The sequence below is a fragment of the Tamandua tetradactyla genome, chromosome 13, assembly GCF_023851605.1.
Source record: "Tamandua tetradactyla isolate mTamTet1 chromosome 13, mTamTet1.pri, whole genome shotgun sequence".
Lineage (NCBI taxonomy): Eukaryota > Metazoa > Chordata > Mammalia > Pilosa > Myrmecophagidae > Tamandua > Tamandua tetradactyla.
The window spans coordinates 10,293,124-10,311,183 of record NC_135339.1 but is presented as its reverse complement, the minus strand read 5'-3'; the positions used below and the strand labels follow the sequence as shown (position 1 = coordinate 10,311,183).

The window sequence follows — 18,060 nt, the reverse complement described above, 5'->3', positions numbered from 1 at the left end:
AGAAATAAATTGAGAAAGCACAAATTACCAATATCTGGAATGAAAGATGGTATATCAGCATAGACATTAAAATGATAGCAATGGAGTACTATGTACAACTCTAAGCCCATAATTTAAGCAAATTATATGAAAATGGCCAAGTCCTTGAAGAACACACACTAATACAATCCACTTAAGAAATAGATAAGCAGAATAGTCCTGTATCTAGTACAGATAGTGAAACTGTAGTTAAGAATTTTTCATAAAAGAAAACTATAGGCACAGATGTTTTCACTGATAAAATCTACTAGACTTTAAGGAAGAAATATCACCAATTCTACATCATCTCTTCTAGAAAACACAAAAGGAGAGAATACTTCCAACTCATCCTATGAGGCCAGCATTACCTTACTACCAAAACCAAAGACATTGTAAGAAAACTAGACACCAAGAGATTTTGAAAATATAGGTTCAAAATCCTCAACAAAATCTTAGCAATGTGAATTGAAAAATAGTTTGGAATGCAAGGCTGTTTCAACATACAAAAATCAAGGATTGTGTGCTGATTTGAAACTGTTGTGTACCCCAGAAAGCCATGTTCTTTAACCCTGATTCAGCATGCTGGGTGGAATCTTTTGATTAAGTTGTTTCCATGGAGATGTGACCCACCCTATTGTGGGTGGGACCTTTTGATTAGGTGGTTTCTATGGAGATGTGTCTCTACCCATTCAAACTGGGTTTGCTTACTGGAGTCCTTTAAAAGGGAAACATTTTGGAAAAAGCTTCAGTGCCTGGTTTCTCTTTGCAACTTACAGCGAAATTTGAAAGAAAAGGAATAAAGTAAGAACTGAGCTCTTATGTACAAAGGAACCAATAATTGATCATTTGGAGAACTGTCAGTCTATCCAGATAGCATGTTCTGAGACTCAGGCCAAAAATAGCTCTCCTAGGAACCTTCCTGAGCCCCAGGGAGGTGAATCCCCTAAGAACTGAGCTCTACACTCATGTAGCCAAATCATCCTCGCAAAAGAAATTAGGCAAATGGAGAAACACTGCCAACCTGAACAGAAAGGGACAGCGAAAGAATGAATTGAAGTTAGAATGACTTCAAAGGTAGAACCAGGGAAGCAGATATCTGGACTGAAGCTATCTCTTTGTGCCCAAAGAGAGGCTCACTAGCACTTGAAGTGCATGTGGCTTCCACTGTGATGTTTGATGTTCAAGGAGAGTTTGGCCACAATCCCAGGGTTTGGAGAGGGTGGGGTTTATGCACAGGTGTTTGGGGAGAATTCAGGTGCTACTCCAATGCTGAGATGGTAGGGTCTACACCCAAGCATTTGGGCAGAGCAAGGCTGCCACGCGAGTGCTCAGAGAGGGTGGCGCCAAGGTCCCAGCATCCTGGGAGAGCACGGCCACTGGCTTTGGGTGGGCCCAGAAGAAATACCACCCAGCCATAGATGACTCTCCAGACTTTGAAATCGAACAGAGCTTGTTTAAGTCTTCCTTGGAATCTGTAACGCCTATGTTCCCTTCAATTTCTCCCTTCTGGAATGGGAATGTCTATCCTATGCCTGTTCCACTGTTGTATCTTGGAATCAGATCATTTGTTTTCTAGGTTTCACAGGTCCAAGAATGAAGGGGAGTTTTGCTCCAGGTCTGAGATTTTGTACTTAGCATTGTATTGAAATTGTTAAGGCACAGAACGACTGAAAGGGTATGTATGTAGAGACACATAATTCAATAGTGATTAAGTAATGATTGTTCAAAAAATGAAAGCAATGCCTTCAGAGGACTAAAATATAAGTACAATTAAACTGGATGACACCTGTAAGGCAAAAGGAGGAAGGCTTTAAAGGGGCTACTGTTCAAAGCGTCTAGTATTAGTAGTAAAATGGTAAAAGAAATAATTTGCATTAGAACAGTAATAATTCAAGATGTACATTTTAATATCTGGGGTAATCACTAAAAGAAAAGTGAAAGAATGTATGAATAGAGAGTTAATAGTACATAAAAATAGATAATTTTTTTAAATTATTGATCCAAAAGACAGCAAGAGACAAACATAACAGAAAATATATAGTCCAAAAGGAAAACAGGGAATTGCAAGAAAAAGTTAAAAACAGAATGGAAAAATGTGTCTATAAATACAAAGACTATTGACTGACTGTTACCTGTACAAACCAGTAATAGTAATAACTTGTAACATTTAAATATATGTCGATTTAACAATAGTGGGAAAATAAATAAAAAATTTTAAAATAGTTCACACGAGGGCGGGCCACGGTGGCTGAGCAGGCAGGAATGCTTGCCTGCAATGCCAGGGGACCCGGGTTCGATTCCCGGTGCCTGCCCATGTAAAAAAAATAAATAAAAATAATAATAATTCACATGAAAGCAAAAAAGAGAAATAAAATATAAAACACGTGGGTCAAATAGAAAATTATGAAAATATAACTATATACCCAAATAACTCAGTCATTATATTGAAATAGGCAAATTACCCCAAGCTAAAAAAGTCTAGGATTATCTGGATGGATCACAAAAACTTAAAATGAGAAGTATATGCTACTTATATTTGTCATATTTTCAATGTGAGAAAAAAGTTTTAAAATAAAATAATGCATAATGTTAGACCATGCAAACATTACACATAATAGAACATATATTCCAGTTATATTGTCATGTAAAATAGATTTTAAGGCAGGAAGCATTACTAGATACAAGTAATGCTTTATTATTTCATAATAATATATTTATTACTAATATATATTTATGTATATTTATAATACATATTAATAATATATATTTCACAATGCATATTAATAATATATATTTCATAATAATGAAGTGCTGACCCATAAGAAAAATACCAAAACTCTAAATCTGTGTGTCTCCAATAACATAGCTTCAATATGTATGATTCAAAATTGGACTAAATAAAGGAAAAATAGATAAATCCAGAGTCACCATAGAGGACAAAAAGACAGAATACACAGTCTTTCCAAGGATGCATGATATATTTACCTAAAGTGACCATACAATGGTCACAAAGAAAGCCACAAAGATTTTCAACGAAACCAAATCATTTGCAACAGTTTGTCTGATCATGATGGAAATAGGTTAAAAATCATTAATTTGAAAAATGAGAATATAAGTTCCATCTGCTTGGAAAATGAATGATAGGTTTCAAAAAAAAAACATGGGTCAAAAAGAAATTAAAAAGGAAATCAAGTAATATTTGTGCTAGATAATACTGAAAGTAAAATATACCAAAATTTATGGGGTGTAGCTAAGCCAGCGTTTCTAATGAAAATCATAGTTCTAAATGCAAACAAGGAAAAAAACTTATCATTTATATCAAGAAGCTAGAAAAACAATAGGAAATCATAGCGAAAGAAAACAGAGCCTGGGTAGACTTGGCAAAGGGGATTCTGCCACAAAAAGGGCCCAGCCTGGGAAATGTTCTTCAGTCTCAGGAGCCATCAACTCCTTTCCTTCAACTAGAGGCACCAGGTGGTCTAGCCTAGGGAAACTCCTTCAGCATGCCCCCTGAGCACCTGAGACAACTACTAAATGGAAGATCAACAAGTGAAGTGGATATCCAACCCAACTAACCAATCCAATCTAACTGATGTATAGAACACTCCACACAACCACAGCAGGATACACCCATTTATGCGCCCATGGAACAATTACCATGATAGACCATAAAAACAACAACAACAACAAAAAACCTCAACAAATTTAAAAGAGTTGAAATCATACAGAGTATGCTTTCTGACAATAATGGATTGAATGTTGGCATTCAATAATAGAGAGAAAAGAGGAAAATCTCTAAACTTGTGGAAATTAAACAACATGCTTCTAAATAATCCATGGATCAGTCTTAAAGATAATTAAACACACACACACACACGTAAAACTGAATGAAAATAAAATACAACTTATCAAAATAGATGGGATGCAGCTAATGCAATGCTGAGAGGGAAATGATTATTACTAATATATATTTATGTATATTTATAGTATGTATTAATAATATATATTTATTCCACTCAACGCTTACATTATAAAAGAAGACCTGTCTTAATCTAAGGTCCTACCACAAGAAATTAGAAAAGGAAGAGCAAAAAAAAACTGAAAGTGAGCAGAAGTAAATAAATTATAAAGGTAAAAGCATAAATTATTGACTTTGAAAATAGGAAATCAATAGAGAAAATGAATGAACAAATCCAGCTCTTCAAAATATCAATAAACCTCTAAAAAGACAGACAACAATATGAGGAAAGAAGACAGAAATCATCAATATGGGGTACAGCAAAGGGGATATTACTACAGACTCTACAGCCACTGAAATGATAAGAGAATTTTATTAACAATTTTATACTCATAAATTCAAGAGCTTAGAAGAAATGGACCAATTTCTCAAAAACTGCAAATCACCAAAATTCAGCCATGGCAATGTGGATAATCTGAATAGATAAATAGCTATTAAAGAAGTGAATTTGTAATTAAAGAGCTCCTGAAAAAATAAAACTCCAGGCCCAGATGGTTTCACTGCAGAATTCTACCAAACATTTAAAGAATTAGTACTTTTCTACACAACTTTTCCAGAAAATGGAAGAGAAAGGTATATGTTACAACACATGCGCCTAATGGCAAACCAAGCAAAGATATTTACAACCAATAACTCTTATGAACTCAGCAATATATTACCAAATAGGATCCAAAAATATGTAGACAGAACTATATCCAGCGGCCAAGTGTGATATTTTCCACCAATACAAGGGTGATTCAATGTATGAAAAATCAATCAGTGTAATCCACAAGTTAACAAGCTAAAGAAAAGTCGTATGATTACATCAATCAATGCAAAAAATTATTGGCAAAATCTACCATTCATTCATGATGAAAAACTCTTAGAAACTTAGGAATAAAGGGGAATTACCTTAAATTGTTAAAGCACATCTGCAACAAAAAGCACAAGCTGCCAAAATATTTAATAATGAATGACTGAATGTTTTCACTCTGATCAAACAGGACAAGGATGTCCCCTCTCACTGCTCTTATTCAACAGACTATTGGATGATCTAGCTGCTTCAATAAGGCAAGAAAAAGAAATAAAAGGCATACAGATTGGAAAGGAATAAGTTAAAAAAAAATGTCTCTCTTTTCATACGAAATATCTGTCTAAATAGAAAAGTCTGAGGCATCTAGGGGGGAAATAAAATCTCCTAGAACTAATAAGTCAATTTAGCAAGGCGAGAGGATAGAAGACCATAAGATTAACACATAATAATTAACCACATTCCTATACACTTACAAGGAACAGGAAGAAAGCAAAATTAATAGCATTTTAAATCACTCCAAAGAAAATTGAATATTTGGATATACATTTAATGGAATCTGTATAGGATCTGTATGCCGAGACTTAGAAACTGCTGATGTTCCTAGAATGGAAGAGTCAACATAGTAAAGATGTCACTGCTCCTCACATTTATCTGTAAGCTTAATATAAGTCCTTTCAAAATCCCAACAAGTTTCTTGGACACACAGACAAACCTATTCTAAATTTTACATGTGAATGCACAGGTCCTCGGTTAACTCAAGCCATCTTGACAAAGAATAAGATGGGAGGAATCACTCTACCTAACATAAAGACTCATTCCCCAGGTACATAATCAAGACAGTGTGGGATTGGCAGAGGAATTGACACGAGCACCAGGAGAACATAATAGAAAGCTCAGAAATAGACCTAGGCACATATGTCCAAAAGATCTGTGAAAAAGAATCAAAAACTTTTCGATGGAGGAAGGACAACCTTTGCAACAAATGTAAGGAAGCAATCAGACATCCATAGGCAAATAAACAAACAAACAAATATAACCAAACTCGAGCTAACCTTCACAACTCATAAAATAATTAACTCCAAATGGATTGCAGACTTAAATATAAAACTATATAACTTTCAGAACAAAAAATAGGAGAAGGTCTGTGGAAGGGAGGGATAGGCAAAAAGTTCTAAAACTTGACACCAAAAGCACGATCCATGACAGGAAAATTTGATAAACTGGACATCCCCAGAATTTAAAACTTCTGCTCTGCAAAATATCCTGTTAAAAGAACGAAAAGACAAGCTATAAAGCCAGGAGAAAATATTTGGAAACCACATATCCAACAAAGAGCTAGTTATCTAGAATGTATAAATAACTCTTAAAACTCAACTGTAAAAGACAAATACACCAGTTAGAAAATGGGCAAAAGACATGAACAGACATTTTATGGAAGAAGTTATACAGAAGCAAATAAACACAAGACAAGAGTTCAACATCATTCACTATTAGGGAAATGCAAATTAAAACATAAGGAGATACGGCTACATACATATCAGAGTGGCTAAAATTTTTTAAAAAAAGAGTGATATTATCAAATGTTACAAGGATGCAGAGAAATGGTATCACTCCTAACAGTATAAACTGTTACAATCACTCTGGAAAACAATTTGGCAGGTTTTTTTATAACATTAAACATGCAATAATCACAGGACCCAGCTATTGCGTTCTTGGGCATTTATCTCAGAGAAATGAAAGCTTATGTTCACACAAAAACCAGTCTACAAATATTCATAGCATCTTTATTTGTACTAGCCAAAAATCGAAAACAACCCAAATGCTCTTCAGTGGGTGAATAGTTAAAGTGTGGCAAATCCAAACCGTGGAATATTACATAGCAATAAAAGTGAGCAAAATATTGATACATGCAACAACCTGGTTGAATCTTCAAGGAATTATTATGAATGACAAAAAGTCTATCCCAAAATGATAATTTTGTATGATGAGTCCATTCACAGAACAATTGGGAAATAAAATTTTTGAAATCAGAATAGATTAGTGGCAGTTAGGAGTCAGGATCAAGGGGCAAGGTAACACGAGGGAGGTGAAGGTAGTTATATAAGAGTAATAGGTGTTATCTTTGTGATGAGATCATTTATTTATAACTGGACTGTGGTTGTGGACATGTCAATCTGCATATGTGATAAAACTGAATAGAACTAAATACGCAGACACACGTGCATTGATGCAAGTGAAATGGAGACATCTAAATCACACCAATGGATATAGCAATGGTAGTATCCTAGCTGTGACTGTACTATACTTTTGCAAGATGATACCTTGGAGGAAACTGGATTAAGGGTAGATTGCATCATTCTGCATTATGGAATGCATGTAAATGCATGTAAATCCACATTAACTTCAAAACCTTAATTGAAAAAAGACTATTCAGAAAAAGAAAGTATAGAATAAGATTATAATAATCAATATCATCAAAACAGTATGGTATTGATGTAGAAAAGTAAAATAATGAGCAGCATCGGAAAAGGAAAAATTAAAATCAACACAATTTGCCACATAGGCAACAAATAAAATACATAATTATCTTGATAGATATAATTAGAAAGCCCTTGACTTTTTTCCATTCTTGACAAAACTGTTAGCAATTAGGAATCCTTGGGAATTTTCTTAATCTGAGAAAGAACATGTACTAAAAATATATAGTAAGCAAAAAACAATGAAATTTTAAAAATTAAAAATATATAGTAACCATGATACTAAATGTTGAATTATTAAAAGCTATGCTCTGAGATCAAGAATAAGATTAGAATACCCTCTATCACCACATCTATTCAACTTGAACTAAAGTCCCTAACCAATGCCATCAGGTAAGAGAAATGACTAAAAGGCATAAGAATTGGAAAGAAAGGAAACTCTCATCATTTATTGATGGCAGGGCTATGTTTATAGAATCTACAGGCAAACAATGATAATATATCAATGAATGCAGTTAACTTACCAGAAAATAATTTAATATTCAAAACTTTGATAGATTTAATTGAGTTCCCCCAAAAGATATGGTCAATTGCTAAACCCTGAGCCTTTGAATGTGACCCTATTTGGAAATAGGATGCTTGAAGCTGTTATTAGTTATGATGAAGTCTGACTGATTAAGGCAGACCCTGATGTCATCTTTATATAAAGGGGAATATTGGACACAGACAGAGAGAGAAGACAGCATGTGACAGAGGCAGAGATTCACTTAGGCCACAAGCCAAAGAACACCATGGATTGTTGGCCAACTACGATGAGAAACCTACAGACTTCAAAGGAAGCAAGGCCCTGCTGGCATTTGGATTTCAGGCTTCTGGATTCCAGAACTTTGAGACAATAATTTTTGCTATTTGCAGCCCCCTACTTTGTGATACTTCATATGGCAGGCAAAGAATTCAAGTACAGAAGCCAATTCTCTCTCTCTCTCTCTTTCTCTCTCTCTCTCTCTTTCTCAAAAAAACATATACATATTCAACAAACAAGAAAAATTTTAAAAATTAAATATGCCACATAGCGTATCATCATAAATATCTATTTCTAGATGTAAATCAAACAAAAATTATGTAAAGATCTCTGCAATGAAACCTACAAAACTTTCCTGGGAGAGGTTAAATGTGACCTAAATAAACTGAGGAGTATATACTATTTTCATTAGTTGGATTTTCATTAGTTGGATGAGTCAGTTCCTTAAACTGATCTATACAGGAAATACAATATTTCATTGTGGAAATGAAAAGCTAAATTTTAACTTTATAAGGAAAGGCAAAAGACTAAGACTAGCCAAGGCAATCTTGAAACATCAGTATGAAATTAGAGGACTTAAGAAATAAAGAAATATTATAAACATGATCATTAAATCAATGGGCTGACATAGGGACAAATAGAATGGAATAGAATGTTCAGAAACAGAACTACAATAAACAGTGGCAAAGTGGTAAGTTTATGACAAAGATCCAGAACAGTAAGGAAAATGTTTCCTTCCAATAAATCATTCTGGGTCATTAGGTATCCATCTTTTTTTAATTTATCTTGCCTCCAAAACAGCACCATATACAGAAATCAGTTTCAAATGAATGCAGCTAAAAATACAACAGGTTAAACAAGAAATACTGTAGAAGGAAATATAGTATAATATTTTCATGTTCTTGGATAGGCAAACATTTATTAAATGATACCAGTGCACAAAACAAATAGGAAAGAATAGTAAATTGAACTACATTAATAATAAAATTTTCTGTTCTACAGCAGACACTGTTAAGAGCTTTAAAGGACAAGCCCAGAGTGGGAGACAACATTTGCCACACACGTATTTGATAAAGGACACACATCCAATTCTACAAATCACCAAGAAAATGTCTGACAACGAAACAGAAAAATGCACAAAAGATATGAACCGGCATATCACAAAGGAGATCTCCAAATGACTCATAAATGACACATGAAAAGGCACTCAAGTTACTAATCATCAGAAAAATGCAAATAGTAACCACGGTGAGAAACCACTTTGCACCCACCCAAATGGCTAACAAGGAAAAGACTGGCAATGCATGCTAGATCCCTGAGGGATGGTGAGGCTGCAACTGGAGTATATATGGGTATATACTCTTAAGTAGAGATCCAACAAAAGGACCTGTATACGTTCCACAAAAGGGTACATATAGGATGGATACAGCAGTATATTGGTAATAGCCAAAATCTGGAAACTGCGAAAGTTCTCAAAATAAAAAGGTTCACAAAGAGTGAAATAAAAAAGGCATATTGCATGTTACAGCAAGAATGAATGGACTACAATTAAATGCAGCCAGATATATGAAACTCACTAATAGAATGCTGAGCAAAAGAAGTCAGTTGCAAAAGAACATGTAGAGTGATACCACTGACATCAAAATCATCACAGGAAACACGAACACGTGGAGTCAGAAATCAGAACCCTGGCTCCACCTGGTGTAGAGACCTGAAGGGGGCAGAAGCGAGACTTTGGTGAGGACCGGGAGCTGGTAATATTGCTTTTTCTTGACCTTGATCTTGAAAGGGATGAGTTCACTTCTTGAAAATTCACTGAGCTATGCACTTACGGTTTAGACACCTTTCGGTATGAGTGTTACACTTCATTTTACATTAGAAAAACCACTAGGACCCAGCCACAGCATTCCAAAACCATAAAGGATAAAATAATTTATCGTACACACTATACTACGTAAGATATTTAAAAGCTCACAATAAAACAAACACTAAGAAGAAGGCAGGCGGGAGAAAAGATAAAATCATAGATCAATTAATTTGTGTAACATAAAAGACAATAAAATTGATTAAACAAATTAGACCTAGTTCTTTGGAAAAAAAATCAATAAAAATCTTGTCAAGTCTAATCAAGAAGCCTAGAGTGTATAATGATAGCGACTAAATGTACAAATTTAAAAAATGTTTTTGCATGAGGAAGAACAAAGGAATGTCATTACTGCAGAGTGCTGAAAATAGGTGGTAATTAATATTTTAAAATTTTAACTTATGTATGAGACTAAAGCAAAAAAATGTTTACTTGGTACAAAATTTGTATTTTGACTAGTGCATTTCCTAATATAACTTATGTAGACAGCTTAATTGAACACCATAAGTACATGGAACCGAGATTAGGGCATGCGATTTTGTTGGTTTGTCCAGAGTGATGCCCCGATAAATCCCAGAGTGATTTGAAAAAAAAGAAGCAGATACACCAGAAACACACTACATTAGAAATGAAAAGGGAGATACGTCAGCAGAGATTTTTTAAAAGTTATTTGCAAATACTGTGCAGAGCTTAAAGTAATGCATTTGAAAATCCCAGTGAATTTAAGATTTTTTTGAAGACGATAACTAAAATTGACTCAAGGAAAAGCAAGCTTCCAGGACATCAAAGTAATGAGCGTCCCAACCAGCTCCCAGTTCAGATGATTTTAGTTAAATTCTTTGCAGTGTTCAAGAACTCTTGTTCACACAAGTACAAAAGAATGAGCAATTGAATATTCATGACATGATGGGAGCACAAATCTAACACACGTGAATTCCCAGCATGGGTCAATGTTACATATACACCTAGGAGGAAAACCTCAGCTGTAAAAACAAAAAAGCAAAATGATCATTAAAAACAGTAAACCCTGGACAACTTGGGACGTTTGTAGGAAAGGTCTCCTCATTCTATAAAGGGGACACACGGAAAGGAACAACTGTCTCCTTCCAGGTTGCGTCCTCTTTTCTGACTTGGACAGGACTGCTGCAGCCATCTTGAAATGATAAAAGGAATGACCACTGAGCTCTGAGAACTTCCTAGAAGCACGATAAAAAAAGACCTGAGTCTTTGATCTGGGCATTGAAGGTCTGAATTAGACAATCCTGGAGCTCCTCGAGCCCCAGACCTCTTTTTATGTGAGATAATAATCTTCCTTACTGTTTAATCCATTTGAGGTGGGCATTCTTGCACTGTTACTTGCAAATGAACAGATTCTGATAATGTGCAAACATAAAAGATGAATTCAATTAAAACGGAGAGAAAAAGGAGAGGAAAAAGCCTGAGAAGAAATAAACAAATAAATGAGATGTTCAAAATTTTAGTATACCATATGACAAAGGTGACACCCAAATAAACATGGAAAGAAGGGATTGCTGTATAAATAATAATGGGAGCCATATTTGGGAAAATATGAAAGCCAGACCATCATGTCATAATTAATCCAAAATTGAAATTTTAGAAGAATGGGATATTTCATCAAAATAAAATCAAAACATAAAACAGTACGGAAAAGTAAAGGTGAACAGTATCCAATCTTCAAATTGGGCATGACTTTCTGAAAATACAAACAATGGAAAACATTACAAATGGATAACCAAATTATTTGATGACAGAAATTTTCAAATGTCTCTGTGTAAAAATATTTTTAATTCAAAAGCAAACAATTTGTTGGAACAAACCTTTCAGAACAAACCTTCTGAAAGAGGTTGTATAAATTGACAAGAAAAAATTCACTCCCAATAAAAAGGCACAAAGGACTTAAGATATAATTTACAAAATACAAAATGCAAACGACAAAAATATCTTAAAATTTATAACCTCACAAAGAAGCAATGCAAATTTAGCAACACTAAATTGTTCATTTTGCTACCAAATTAACAAAAACATTTACCATGCTACCAAACTAACAAAAACATTTACCATATTGCTCTGTGTTTTGGGTATATAACCGAGAGTTCCATTTACTACTGGTAGATGTGAAAATTAGTAAACCTTTCTGTAAATAATTTGAAAAGATGTATCAAGAGCATTAAAGACCTCAAAAATTTATTATCCTTGTTTTGTTAATTCTACTTCTTTAAAAATTAAACAAGGAAATATACATGTAATTAAAATTGTACATATTTTGAATGTTCATTACAAAGCTATTCTATAATAATGTGGCAAGAATATCTGAACATTCATCACATAGGAGGATAAAATAAATGATGGCTCTCTGTAAGTTGAATAATATGCTTCCATTGAAAATCACACTTCCGAAGAATGAAGAAACAAGGAAATACTCCCAATATAGTCTTGAGTGGGTAAGTCAGAATATAAAACGTATAGACAATAAATAGCAAAATTGATAAAAATACATATTCTTTATGTATGGATGGAAGAAAAAAGAAAAAAAATCTACATAAAGAAATGCACAGGAAAGGCATTTATCTCTTAGTTTGGAAATTATAACCGACTTTTATATTCTTCCTTTCATTTATCTGTATTTTCTAAACATTCTACCCTAAATAAGTATGCATCAATGCTATCTTCAAAACGAAGCAATACATGTTACTCCTAATGCAATTCTTAATTGCCTCTTTTCTTCTCCTTTTACTCAGATGAGGCAGCAGTGTTTGTTTTGGTTCTAAGCACAAGGGTTCGGAACGGTTGACATTTTACTTGGGAAATACGCGGCAAGAATGCTAATCCAAGAAGACAATGAAGTTTATTTCTCTTCTGCGACTCGCTGTGCACAGCCTGGAGTCTCTATAAACAGCATAAGAGAGACACTAGAAGTTTCTCTCCCCTCCCCACCCCTGACCTGTACCACAAACACGGTTTCTTGTACCCACTGCTGGCGCGCCCAGGTAAGGGGGCTCACCTGTGCTGTGAGAGGTGGCTTCGACTTCATCACTGGGTTAGCCCGTCTACCACCTGGTGACTTTGCAATTGGGCTTAGAACGTCTGAGCCAGAAGAATGTGGGGCAATTTGTGCACAGCTTAGCAACAGACTGGGGCGAGCATGTTAATGATGTCCTCCCCGGCCCAAGGCTGGCAATCGCTGCATGAGGAGCGATTATCACTGTGAATTAGCAGCGGCCACAAGGTCCTCCTGGAGACGTGGCATCCCAGAGGGGTGGGAGGCATTTGATTCCTGGCCAAAATCAGCTTTTATAAGACTCGAAATTGACAAGCGAGGTTAGAAGCAGCGCCTTAGAGGACAGAGGAAGCCATTCCCCTTCAGAGTAATTGCTGGTACCGGGAGGCTGAGCCAAGGGCAGTGGGGGAGCCAGCAGGCTCCAGGCACTGGGAAGGGACTGCGTGGCGCTGCTGCTGTCGCTGGGGCAGAAAGAGTGCTGGGGGGTGGGGGTGGGGCGCAGGGAGGAGAGTGAGGGAGTCATGTAACCATCTTAATTCAGGAAAAGGTGTTCCGGGTAATCAGTAGCACATCCTCCCTAGGAAATCTGCCTTCCAGCCCCAGTGCTGCCACATGCAAGCCTCTCCAATCTCGGGGCCTCAGTTTCCCAAATGGAGCTACACAGAAGAGCCTGGAGATGCTGGGACAAGGGACGCAGTACCGGAGAGCTTCAAGACTCTTCTTCCCAATGCCTGCCCACCCCACCCCCCATTACAACCACTGCATGTGCTGCTTTTTCAACTGGGTAATACATTTGCCTTCCGAGTACGAGTTTACAGGATCAGCTAAACAAAACCTTGAAAACCATGGAATTAAATGTTCTCTTGGCCTCTCCTGGTCCCAACTTGATTCCACACTATAGAAAGCTGCAGATGGCAGCCCTGCTCTCTCTTACTGCACTGGAACCTCCTTTGTCCTGGAATGGAAATCCATAAAGCAAACCCACAGCCTCCCCCCACCCCATTTCCCACCTGCTTCCCACCCTCCGGCCCATGGAGATGCGCTACTGCCCCCCACTGAGCCAGCAAGTGGTCCCAGGGGAAAAGGGGTTCAAAGAGTCTATGGGCAGCTGGCAATTTTCCCAGGGTTTTGCTACACCGGGACCTGCGGCAGTGGAAGGGAATGAGTCCCCCAGGCCAGCAACGTGAGAACAGAGAAAGGAGGACATCCTCAGCAAACAAGCCTTGAAAAAAGATGTTTCCACGAGGCTGTGGCTGGTTGTGAACTCCAGGTAAGCAATGCTTGTGGGGGGAAAAAAAGACAACCACACTTCCCTTCTTCCACCGATGACATCCGCACCCAAACAAATCTCATCAGAGGTGAACCTTTCCTGGCCTTTCTCATCCCTTGTCTTTCTAAGGAAGAGAGCTCTGCTTCCAGCCCAGAAGGGAGCAGGCCACTGCCCCAGGACCCAGCCTGGTCATCCTAGCAGCCACTCAACTGGGGTTGGGGCGGGGAGGGCGGGGTGCTTGAGCAGGGGGTCTTAGTTTTGGGCTTCAGTCCGTGGTGTGGTGCGGAGCTGCAGGCAGGGCACTTTGGGCAGGGGCACAGGGCATGTTCTAGACCTGCCTGTGCCCCTCTCCTTTGCTGGGGGCAGGAGTGGGCATGCTCAGAGAAGCACACAGTCCTAGCTGCCAGAAATGACGCTGCAGGCTGCCTGGAAGGGTTCGCAGAAGGCAGTGCTGCCCAGGGCTGTTCCTGGGTCCTTCTGCTGGCCAGCCCCTCTATTCAACAAAGAAGCTCTTATTCTCTGCCTCTTCCATCCGAGGAAACTAAGCTTCAGTGAAGCTCCGAAGAGGCGGAACCGGGGAGCCACCCCATAGGCTCCCAAGCCAGCAAGCCCCAAAACTGTCATGTTCTTTTGTACACGGTATGTGCTCCTCTCTGGTCCTACACCAAACAGCTCCCCACATGCCCCCAACCTTGGTAAGCTTTTCCACAGTGGCCCTCAAGTCTCATCCCGGCACGTGGCATGAGCTACAGGCGTTTGCATGGACAAATCTCCTCTGGAGATTTCCGTGTGAGCAAAGCGAAACAAAGCCAAGTACAAATGGGTGGGGCTCCCAACACCGTTCCCAGACCTGAAGGAAAAAAAAAAAAAACTCCAACATGAAGGAACAAGGGCCCCAGGACATGCCTTAGCCCATGGCAAGGGCCCCTAGGGGTGGGGGGTGGGGCTGGGGGCTGGAAGGCGCCGCTGGCACAGCCCAGAGCCGAGGAATATTTTGCCTGGAGTTACCCAGTAAGCCTGAGACATGGCTCTTTGATTTCAGCCTCCAGTGCTCCCCCAACAAGTACACGCTTCCAGGATGAGATGATTTAATTCGCCTTTGTCCAGCTCCCTGCAGCAAAAGGTGATCACCCACTCCTTTCCCGCTCAGAAGGGGCTGAGTAACCCGCAGTCTCCAGATACCACTTCATCTGAAACGTCTGGGTGACTCACCCGCCCCGAGATTTCCTCCGGGCCATTTACTTTAAGAAAACATCCATTTGCTCCCTAATTTAAGCGATTCCCCTCGGTTCAAACGTTAAAGGAATTACTTGGTTTTTGTTTTGTTTGCTGTGGTTATTTTTAAGTGAATATATATTAAGATGAGTATATATTAGCATATATACATACATGCAAATAGCTAGATATAGATAACATAGATACAGGGTTATAGATAAATAGATACGTTTTACAGCCATGGATACAGATATGCTGTTATACTGATATAGAAATAGATACAGAGAGGATATACTACATAGACAAAGTCATTGGGCACAGGCATAGCTGTAAATCATCTTTGCAGGGAACCTTCCCCCAAAGCTTTGTGCAATGGACTCAGGGCTGCAGAGAGTGGGTCTTCTCCCAGGCGCCCCTCCCTCCTAAGCATGCCTCACTGTGCCTGCCTTTGTGGGGCCCAAGACCCTAACCCTACCCTCAGATCTGCCACCCACCCTCAGCTATTCTCTCTCAGAGATGAAGGCCCTTTATTTATAAATTGTCCCGACTCCGCAGCCCAGCCCCACTCAGCTGAGGCTGCGCCTGCCCTCAGATGCTACCCTATAGTCGCATCCCCTGTCCTAGTTTCACCCTGGAGCTCCCTACCCTGGTTTTAATACACCCAGGGCCTGGATAACAGACATTTGCCACAGTATATCGCAGTCCCTGCTTCCCAGATAACTTCTCCTTAAAAGCCATAAGCTGCCGAACAGACAGATAACAACGGGGATATGCAGTTATTAAGGGCAGATTTTCAATTGACAAAAGGAGACATTTTAAAATAAAGCCCACTTGAAAACCAGCTTCCCTTCCAACTCAATTACTCCTTATTCTGAGAGATTCCAGCTTCCACTGGCTTCCGGCCATCCGAGGCCTGTTTCCTTGGCAACGGGGGAGGCCCAGATACCTGAATCAGGAAGTGGGAGACAAGGCTCCCTGTCCTGGCTCAGATACCCGGCGAGGCCTCGTGTGAGACACTGTGCAGGCCCAGGGGTGCAGGGGAGGGAGTGAGGGGAATGGCGGGCGGGCCCAATCGTGACCACCTTCAGGGACACTCGGGGTGGCCACACCCAGCTGAACCACCTCTTCCCCAGGCCGCTGCTCCCTGCAAGGTCTTTTCATATCGCAGTTGAATAAAGGGGTTCCCCTGTCCTGGATTCCCCTTAGAAGGGGGAGTCCCTACACCAGCCAGTTCCCACTGTGGTCACGGCCCAGGCCGAGGTGGGCTAACCAGCCTCAGCTCCACCAGGGCCTCGCAGTCCAACACCCAGCCCCAGACACGGCCCTCCTGACCCCACAACACTGCCATCTTGACCCTCTGACTTTGTAGGCCTATCTGGACTCTCTGGGGTATCCCAATGTAGTCATCAACTGCTTCCATGATGCTGCAAACAAATTTCCTAGCCCGGAATATTCTCAAGTGCTGTGTCTGCCATCCCATCATAGCTGATTACGGAGCCACCCGCCAGGTGAAATGACCAACCCGTGGCTCTCCCTCTGACGCAGGGATGTCCGATGTCTGGCTTGTCATCCCAGCCTGCCCTGAGGGACCAGCCCCCACCACACCATCACTGACAACCTCAGCACCGCTCCCCCGCTCTGCTCCCCTCTCATCCCCCACTACTCCACAGACAGATCCTTCAACCCACGTCCTCCAGGAGCAAATCCCCAATATCTCCTCCCCCAAATCCTCAGCACCCCTTTTCTGCCCCACATCAGTGATGGAGCCCTTTGCCAAAGCCTGACTTTGCTTGCATGGGCTGCCCTTTATCTCCTAGGCAGTTGTCAAGTGTACAGAAGTGTCTTTGTGCGTGTGTTTGTGTGTGTGTGTGTGTGTGTGTGTATGTCGGTGTGTCCATGTGAGCCTGAATCTAAGTATGGGCCAATTGGATAATTTTTTCATCTTTTGTGGGTAAGACTGAGCCACTGTGCCCCTGCCTTGTGCAGCCTAAGAACTCTCACCCCTGGCCCCTAACATTTCAGGGAGAGTAACAAAGGCCCTGGGCTGGCAGAGTCCTGGCAACCAGCCACTGCCCTGACCCTTACACCCACTGTCATGGCCACTCACCCCACTGTGCCAGCTCCACACTGTCCAGGGTCCCTTGTTTTGATTAGCGTCCCAACTCTTTGCTTGCCATATGCACCTCTTGACTTCACAGGCTCCTCCTTAACTTTGGGGTTTCCAGTCTGGGTTACAGGCTGTCCCTTGTCCTGGATCCCGAAACCTTGTTCTCCCCATCACCCATTAGAGGGGGAGGGAGATGCAAAATATCATTGGGTGGAGCCCCCAGGCTAGTGACCCACATCAGCACCAAATAACCACCCCCTGAGTTATCCAGCTCATCTGTCTCCCCACTTCTCACCACCCTGGTGAATCACTTTTCTTATCACGCCCTTGTTTCCCTCTTGGGCCTAGGAGAAAATTCTCTGGCTGTAACCGCTGAGTCCTGCTTCTCCCACAATCACACTTTCGTGATTTTAGTGCCTCTGGGAAAGCACATTGCCCTTTCCAGTCCCACTTCCGGGATCCTGGCTGCCCAGGGCC

At 39.8% G+C, this 18,060-nt stretch overlaps 1 protein-coding gene and 1 long non-coding RNA gene across 6 annotated transcripts in view; one reads left to right on the top strand and one right to left on the bottom strand.

Moving 5' to 3' along the window:
• The window catches only part of GRID1 (glutamate ionotropic receptor delta type subunit 1), a 729,341-nt gene that overhangs the window by 209,063 nt on the left and 502,218 nt on the right, over positions 1 to 18,060 (bottom strand). The window lies entirely within an intron of this gene.
• LOC143653014 (uncharacterized) lies at positions 699 to 15,539 on the top strand. 4 transcript variants are annotated; one of them, XR_013161012.1, is made up of 7 exons: positions 699 to 819; positions 1,595 to 1,693; positions 12,732 to 12,980; positions 13,573 to 13,775; positions 14,116 to 14,261; positions 14,799 to 14,900; positions 15,304 to 15,539. It is a non-coding gene; the product is annotated as an uncharacterized LOC143653014 (long non-coding RNA). The 4 variants fall into 4 exon arrangements; XR_013161011.1 differs by having other exon boundaries at positions 13,573 to 14,261; XR_013161014.1 differs by having other exon boundaries at positions 699 to 1,092; positions 13,573 to 14,261.